This window comes from Pan troglodytes, chromosome 10, assembly GCF_028858775.2.
Source record: "Pan troglodytes isolate AG18354 chromosome 10, NHGRI_mPanTro3-v2.0_pri, whole genome shotgun sequence".
In the NCBI taxonomy this organism is placed as follows: domain Eukaryota; kingdom Metazoa; phylum Chordata; class Mammalia; order Primates; family Hominidae; genus Pan; species Pan troglodytes.
In genome coordinates this window covers 107,504,207-107,513,163 of record NC_072408.2, presented here as the reverse complement: position 1 = coordinate 107,513,163, position 8,957 = coordinate 107,504,207, and positions in this window count along the sequence as shown.

The window sequence follows — 8,957 nt, the reverse complement described above, 5'->3', positions numbered from 1 at the left end:
AAGTGATATTTAAAAAAAATAAATTTTACCAGTCATATTAAATTAGAGAAAAAATTCCTATTGCTGGATAACTGATTTCCCATTCCTCATGTTTCCATTTGTGGAACTTCCATTAGGGTAGAACTCAGGGATTTTCTGTGATTCCCAAAGAAGAAGGAGTGACTTACATGATTGATGAATTTAGAAGATCTCAGCATGGGCAACTGCCATCCCAGCACATGGCATCACACCTCATGGCCCAAGATAGTTGCTTGAGCATCCCTGTCATGTATACAGGACAACCAGCAGGAAGGAGGAAGGCACAAAGAAGTGCATGCCACTTTTCTTTAAGTACACTTCCCAAACATTACACATGACACTTGTGTTTCTAACCCACTGGCCAGAACTTAAGCATATGGCCACTCAAACTGAAAGGGAAGCTGGAAATGTTTTTATTCTAGCGAGCCACATGCCCAACTAAAAACCGGAATTTCTTTTAATATCAAAGAAATGCATTGAATAATGGAAAATGGGGGAAATTAATAATCTCTGCCACATCATGTAAATATTAGACACAGAGCTTTGCTCATAGTAAGCTTTCAGTGACTATCACCCATAGTTATTTTCTTATCAAAAGCATCCAAGTTACTCTGTGCCTATATGCCTATAATTATATGGAATGTTCAAAGCCAAAATCTTCCTTTGACTAAAGATTTTTGTGACTATTTTCTAGAGCCTGGTGTTTAAAATTCAAACACCCCTTAGAAGGGCCAATACACTGAAAGAGAGAAGTGTTTAATGTATTAGCATTTCATATGGTTTGGCTATGTCCCCACCCAAATCTCATCTTGAATTATAGTTCCCATAACCCCCATGTGTCATGGGAGGGACCTGGTGAGAGGTAATTGAATCATGGGGTGATTACCCCTTTGCTGTTCTTGTGATAGTGAATGAGTTCTCATGAGATCTGATCGTTTTATAAGGGGTTTTCTCCCTTTTCGTGGCACTTCTCTCTCCTGCCACCATGTGAAGAAGGACATATTTGCTTCCCCTTCCACCAGGATTGTAAGTTTCCTGAGGCCTCCCCAGACGTGCAGAACTGTGAATCAATGAAACCTCTTTCCTTTATAAATTACCCAGTCTCCGGCAATTCTTGATATCAGCGTGGGAACAGACTAGTACAGTAAACTGATACTGCAGAGAGTGTGGTGCTGCTATGAGGATACCTGAAAATGTGGAAGCAGCTTTGGAACTGGGTAACAGACAGAGGTTGGAACAGTTTGGAGGGCTCAGAAGAAGACAGAAAAAATGTGAAAAATTTTGGAACTTCCTAGAGACTTGGAGGGCTCAGAAGACAGAAAGATGTGGGAAAGTTTGGAACTTCCTAGAGACTTGTTGAATGGCTTTGATCAAATTGCTGATAGTGATATGGACAATGAAGTCCAGGCTGATGTGGTCTCAGATGGAGATGAGGAACTTGCAGGGAATGGGAATAAAGGTTATTCTTGCTTTAGCAAAGAGACTGGCAGCATTTTGCCCCTGCCCTAGAGATCTGTGGAACTTTGAACTTGAGATAATTTAAGGTATCTAGTGGAAGAAATTTCTAAGTGGAAAAGTGTTGAAGAGGAAGCAGAGCATAAAGGTTTGGGAAATTCACAGCCTGACAATGCAATAAAAAAGAAACCCATTTTCTGGGAAGAAATTCAAGCCTGCTGCAGAAATTTGCATAAGTAACAAGGAGTCAAATGTTAATCACCAAGACAATGGGGAAAATGTCCCCAGGGCATGTCAGAGACCTTGGCAGCAGCCCCTCCCATCACAGGCCAGGAGGCCTAGAAGGGAAAAATGGGTTTTGTGGGCCAGCCCCAGGGCCCCCCTGTTCTGTGCAGCCTTGGGACATGGTGCCCTGCATCTAAGCTGCTTTGGATTCAGCCATAGCTAAAAGGGGCCAAGGTACAGCTCAGGGTGTAAACCCCAAATCCCTGGTAGCTCCCATGTGGTGTTGAGCCTGCAGGTAGACAGAAGTCAAGAACTGAGGTTTGGGAACCTCCGCCCAGATTTCAGAGGATGTATGGAAATGCCTGGATGTCCAGGCAGAAGTGTGCCACAGGGGTGGAGCCCTCATGGAGAACCTCTGCTAGGGCAGTGAGGAAGGGAAATGTGGGGTTTGAGCCCAAACACAGAGTCCTCACTGGGACACTGCCTAATGGAGCTGTGAGAAGAGAGCCACCATCCTCCAGACCCCACAATGGTAGACTCATGGACAGTTTGCACTCGGCCTGTGAAAGCAACCAGGAGGAGAGCTGTGCCCTGCAAAGCCATAGGGGTGGAGATGCCCAAGGCTGTGGGAGCCCATCTCTTGCATCAGCTTGAGCTGGATGTGAGACATGGGGACAAAGGGGATCATTTTGGAACTTTAAGGTTTAATGACTGCCCTATTGGATTTCAGACTTGCAAAACTTTGTTTCGGCCAATTTCTCCCACTTGGAATGTGTGCATTTACCCAATGTCTGTACCCCCGTTGTATCTAGAAAGTAACTAAACTTGCTTTTGATGTTACAGGTTCATAGACAGAAGGGACTCAAAGGCAAAGTCTCAGCTGAGGCAGAGGACTTGGACTTTTGGGTTAATGCTGGAATGAGTTAAGACTTTGGGGAACTCGTCGAAAGGCATGATTGTATTTTGAAATTTGAGGACATGAGAATTGGGAGGGGCTGGGGTGGAATGATATGGTTTGGCTATGTCCCCACCCAAATCTCATCTTGAATTGTAGTTTCCATAATCCCCACATGTCATGGGAGGAACCCAGTGGGAGATAATTGAATCATGGGGGTGGTTCCCCATCATGCTGTTCTCATGATCGTGAATGAGTTCTCATGTGATCTGATGGTTTTATAAGGGGCTTTTCCCCCTTTGCTTGCCACTTCTTTCTCCTGCTGCCATGTGAAGAAGGATGTATTTGCTTCCCCTTCCACCATGATTGTAAGTTTCCTGAGGCCTCCTCAACCATGCTGAACTGTGAGTAAATTAAACCTCTTTCCTTTATAAATTACTCAGTCTCAGGCAGTTCTTTATAGCAGTGTGGGAACAAACTAATTACCCTTGTGTGTAAAAGTCTCCATAGGAAGCAGGGAAGGAACTTAGGCATTTTAATCAAGTGGGAGATTAGAGTTGTGGACTTGGGGTAGACATTGTCCAAAGCATGCATTCATAGAGGGTGAAGGAGAGGGATGAGAGTACCTGGGAAGGCAAAGACGACAGAGGCTGGATATTGAAAGGGGCGAGAACATGCTAATTAAAAACTCCTTCTAATTTCTTGGTTTGCATAAAGCTGGCCCTGAACTTTTAAATAAAACAGAATCTGGACCTTTGCTTTCTATTCTATAAAATGAGGTTTTCCCTTATTTTCTTCTCCTTTTATTTAGCTAAGACATGATTTTAAAGCCTTTCTTGACTTAGCCTCCACCATCCTAGACTGTATCTTTTACTGAAGGGAAGGCTTGCCATGTGCTACCTGTGTGAACTTGAGCAAATGGTAAAACTCTCTGTGCCTCTTTTCCTGGATGAAAATGGAGGTAACAATAGTATCTAGCTCATAAAGTTGTTGTGAGGATTAAATGAGTGAATACATGCAAAGCACTTGAAACAGAGCCTGGCACATAGTAAGTGCACATGGATTTTGTTGTTATTAGGATTAATTCTGGCCCATATCACATGGTACCATACTTTTCTAAAGGTAGAGATTTTTATCTCTTATAAACAGAATGGTGTCAAAATGATAGATGTAATCATCCTAATATTTTCTCCTAGGAGGTTATGAAGGTTAATCCCGTAAATTCCATCATCATCAATATGACATAAATGCATTAAGTATGGCTTGGAACGTTCCTGGGATTAGCTAAGTTCATTTCAGGTTCTATAGCATTCTACTACGTCCTTATGTAGAGAAAGGAATGACTCATCCTTTTGCTAATTCAACAAGCACTTTGCTAGGTACTAAAGAGATATTGAAGAACAGGACATGTTCCTTCCTTAAGAACCTCACAATTTTGTGGGAGAGAAGACATCCAGTATAGTGAAAATAGTGCTGATTATTGTTTATAACATCTATCTCTCTATATCTATCTCTATGTATCTATCATCCATCTATCTATCTCACAGTGAGGAAGGGTATATTTAACAGAATGTTCCCTATTGCAAATGATTGAAATCCAACTTAGACTCGTTTAAAGGAAATGGAGAATTTATTGGCTCATTCATTGATTCAAAAAGAAACAGCTGAGCTATCTCCAGGTAAACTTTTCAAGAATTTCAAAGTGGGATCCACATCTTTAGAAACCTGCCTCTCTTTCTGTCTCCCTCTTTGCTCTGCTTTCTTCTGTGATGGTTTTTTCTGATACGTTCTCTGCATGTGGACCAAAGGTGACCACTAGATTGGTCTGCTGGTCTACCAACCTCATCTGAAATGGGGAGATCCTTTCTCAACAGCTGTAGTAAATGTCCTGGAGCTGGTCTTCATTGGTCTGGATGAGTCTTGGGTCCATCCCTGAGCCACGCACTGGAACTCTGAACTGGGACTTTAAAATCAAGCACCCACCTTGTGAAGCTGGAGGCAGGATCAGTCTCACCCAAAACTTATGAACTAAAAGTGGGATAAGTGATTTCATTGATGAAAAGTAGAGCACTATTACCAAAAGAACGGCAATTAGACACTGGAAAGGCAAAAACAAAAAAAGTCCACAACTGTAGATCAGCTTATCAGTCCTAGGGGATGAAGTGGGGAATGGGGTTTCAAGGAAGACCCCATGGAGGAGTTGCTATTTGGAATAAGTTTTGAAGGGCATTTGGAATTCAGCTGACAGATCAGAGAATTCAAGCAAAGGGAATAACCTGAATAAAGACCACAAGCTGTAAGAACATGTGGCTTATTTAGAGAAATGTGTAGGGTTAGGATATGATTTGTGGAGAAAACAGGCAATGATACAGGGAAGATGAGCAAGTATGAAGCCAGCATGAACCAAGTATGAAGACCTTTTTGTGCCCAGATGAAGATAATGAGGGCACACATCTTCAAACCTGATGGAGATTTTTCCATATTATTTCATTCATATTTCAATAAAAGAAATTAACACAAAAAAGTTGAAGACATGAATTGTGATTTATTTATCTTTGCATATTCATTGCGTAGCACAAGGGCCTGATAAATGTTTATGGATTTGAAGTTGAAATGTAAGTTTGTGTAAATGTATGTAAATTTGTGTTGAACATACCCACATGGCATAGTGCCTGGTACATTTTAAGTGCTCGAGAAATGTTAGCTATTATATCTTAGTGGTCATTAAGTCAATTTTTGATAATGCATATTTATCTTTTATTATGCCTCAAACTTCAGCTAATTCATGTTACTTAATCTCAGAAAATTAGAGCAAGACTTTGTAATGTGTTTAATTCAAAAACATTATTTTGCAACTTGTACCCAAATCAGCAGACCCCAAAAAAAAGCTTAATACTACTGCCTGGTGACTTGCAAAATAAAATATATAAATTAAACTGTATTTTGAAACTCTAAGAGAAAAATGGCTTATAAAAATCACACAGGAAGTGGATCTTTAAGCTTGGTGAGGATTATTTTTCATTTGAGTAAGACCGAGGTCAGTTCATTCTTCCATGAGTTTCTCAGTTAATTAATTTTATGCTCTTGCTGGCCTACCCTTTTCACTTTCCTAGAACCCCTAGGACTATATGAAATAACAGATAATCATGCTAACCACTCCTCTTGGATTATTATTCTATATTATTTTATATAAATATTGTTATTATCATAAGCACATGGTTATGAAACTAAACTTTAACTTACAGAAAACACAGAGCCAGGAAATGGCATGTAGAAACTGGAACGCCATTCCTAGTGGGAATCCCCATCTGCCTGTGGCTTGAAACCTCATGTCCAAAGCCTTAATATAATAGAAAAAAGAGGGGAGAAACCACGTATTGTTTATTCAACAAATGTTTATCAAGCACCTCCTGTGTGTCAGGAATGATTCTCAAAACTGCAGTTACAGAATCTCTGCCTGGAGACAAGGCACAGAAGCGGGTAGGAAGTGGAGGGACTGGGCCGTCAGGAAAGGGATCTCTTGGGAAGGTGAAATTGAAGAAAGACCAGAAGGAGATAAGGGAGCAGTTTTGCTGACATCAGAGGGGAGACTACTCCAGAAATGGGAACAGCAAGTGCAAAAGTCCTGAGGCCCTTATGTACCTGGTAGGATAGGGGATGACAAGGAAACCAGTGAGTCTGGGGTAGGATGGACAAAAGGGATTAAGTAGGGGATTAAGTCAGAAGGTGGCAGACTGCATGGTCCCTGAAGGCAGCTGGGAAGATCCATCATTCTTTTTCTTTGCAGAATGCCCCGTCTCCTGTGTGTGCTGCTGTTTTCTCCTTCCCTTGCCTTTTCCTTACTCAGCAGCCATTTTTCTTTCTCTTTCTCAATACCATTTATTACTTTTAACTGCCCAGAATCCCATCTGCTGCAGAAGCAGCAAGGTGATTTGGTTTTGGGAAAAGTATCTCCTCTGTTGTTTGTGTCCATCTAAGTTCTCCTCCTTCCTGCATTGCAGCTCAGCCAATCAGATTATCTCTGTCCCTGGAATGAGACTCACCAGGATGGAGAAGGATCGAAGCTGAATCAACACGACTATAGAACCCTGAAAAGATTGCGTGTTTGTTTCTGGTCCCTGGTTCTGCAAAGCTGCTGTGGTTTCTGTTCTTTCTGGGACTTGCCTGTCCAACTTTTCTCTCAATTTCATAATCTGACAAAGGCCTTCCAGTAAATTCATTTTTAACTTAACAGAGAGCCCCTAACATTGTATATCCACCTGGGGCCCTCTTCCTGTCATGACTTATATCATATGGTGTCCCCATTAATGCTAGTCCATAGACTTGTGGAAACATGTCCTTGCACAACTATAATAAATTTTTCATTATAAACAATTTTCAGTCTGAAGAAATTGCTAGAGTTATGTATTGGGTTGTCAGCATAGTTTTTGTTTTAAATTTTAAAGCAAAGTAACTTTTTTTCTATGATTTGACACATTAGGAAAAAGTTGATCACTACTACAAGGGACGGAATAAAGAAAAAAATAAATTACTAAACAGAAGGAAAGAATTAGAACGTCATGATGAAGTACACAGGTTCTGGAATCAGGCAGTTTGCATCTGCAGCTCCGCTCTGCCACCTGGTAGCTATACCGTCTTAGGCAAAGACTTATCTTACTTTGGTCAGCAACTAGAAGCAGGTGCTGACATGAGGATTCTACTGCAATAGAAGGTTCATTATCAAGAACCTTGTTATGTGGACCACTGAAGTGTAATCCTACTAGGAACCTCCAGAAGCCAGTGTGGAAAATGGATCTCAGTACTCTCTCACCCAAGTAGCAAGGGAGCTGGGGTATTTATACACCAACTCCCGTTAGTCATTGGCTAAAGTCTGCTGAGATATGTGCCAGGGTGGGAAGTGGGCATTAATTTCCCAGCACTTCTAGCCTGCTCTGGTGGCCAGGGAAGGCCTTTAGGCAGAGAGACACAGATCCTGGCAGCAGGAAGTCAGCCAGTGTCCCATTGAAATGGGGAGGCCCTGAGGGACTTGGGAGAGGCACTGACAGTATCCACTATACTACTTAGCTCTGAAAGCATCAGTTTCCCCATTTTGTAAAATGGGAATAATAATAGCACCACACGGGGTAGTTATGAAGATTAAATGAGACATATGCACTGCATAGCACAAAGTTCAGTAAATATGAGCGTTATGAAAGACACAAAAAGAGAAGCATGTAGAAAGTCCTGGAGGGGTGAGTAGGAAGAAGTGGGAGGTGGTGAGTTAGAAAAAAAAATAACTTTCTTTTGAGACAGGGTCTCACTCTGTCCCCCAGGCTGGACTGCAGTGGTGCAATCACAGCTTACAGCAGCCTCAACCTCCTGGACTCAAGTGATCCTCTCACCTCAGCCTCCGAGTAGCTGGGACTACAGGTGTGCCACCATGCCCAGCTAATTTTGTTTTTTTGTTGTTGTTGTCTTTTTTTATGTTTTTTTAAGAGACAGGGTCTTGCTATGTTGCCCAGGCTGGTCTTGAACTCCGGGCCTCAAGTGATCCTCCTGCCTCCGCCTTCCAAACTGCTGGGATTACAGACATGAGTCACCACACCCAGCCAGAAAAAAAAAAATAACTTTTATGAGTTAAAAATACAAAACAGTCCTCGAGAAAGGAGAAATGCCCTTCATCACATTCCAGCAGCAAACAGCCTGCCTATAAACAACTTAAGCAAAGCAATTTTTTTTTTTTTTGAGACAGAGTCTCTGTCACCTAGGCTGGAGTGCAGTGGCGCAATCTCGGCTTGCTGCCAGCTCCGCCTCCCGGGTTCACACCATTCTCCTGCCTCAGCCTCCCGAGTAGTTGCGACTACAGGTGCCCTGCCACCATGCCCAGCTAAGCAACTATTTTTTTTACTATGGAGGCAGGAAGAAGGTTTGAGCAGCAAAATTCTCCATGCCCTGAAGGTTGGTAAATACAGTGGGAGGAAAGGGGAGAGAAGAGAAAGGACTGCTTTCCTGAACTGTTTGTTGCTCTTCCTTGCTGTCTCTACTAATGAGGAGGATAATCAGCTCTTTCCATACAGCAACCTCACAGGCTTCTGATGTTTCTAAAGATGAGGGAAGGGAATTTGGGTCATAAGGCATTAGTTCTATTTTAAATAAAAGAAATGAAATGAAAGCTCTTTTATTAATTTTAAATTAATTTATTTTGTTAATTTACTTTTGATGGGCCTGAGCTCTGATTTCTTTTGTTTCCAACAAACTCTGCAGCTCATACCTCCTTATTTGGTCTTACATCTGCTCCCTCCTTAGTTCAGATCCTCCTCGCTCCTGGCATAGACGCTTCATTCAATGTTTATCCACTTCACTAATATTTATTGCAGACCTCCAT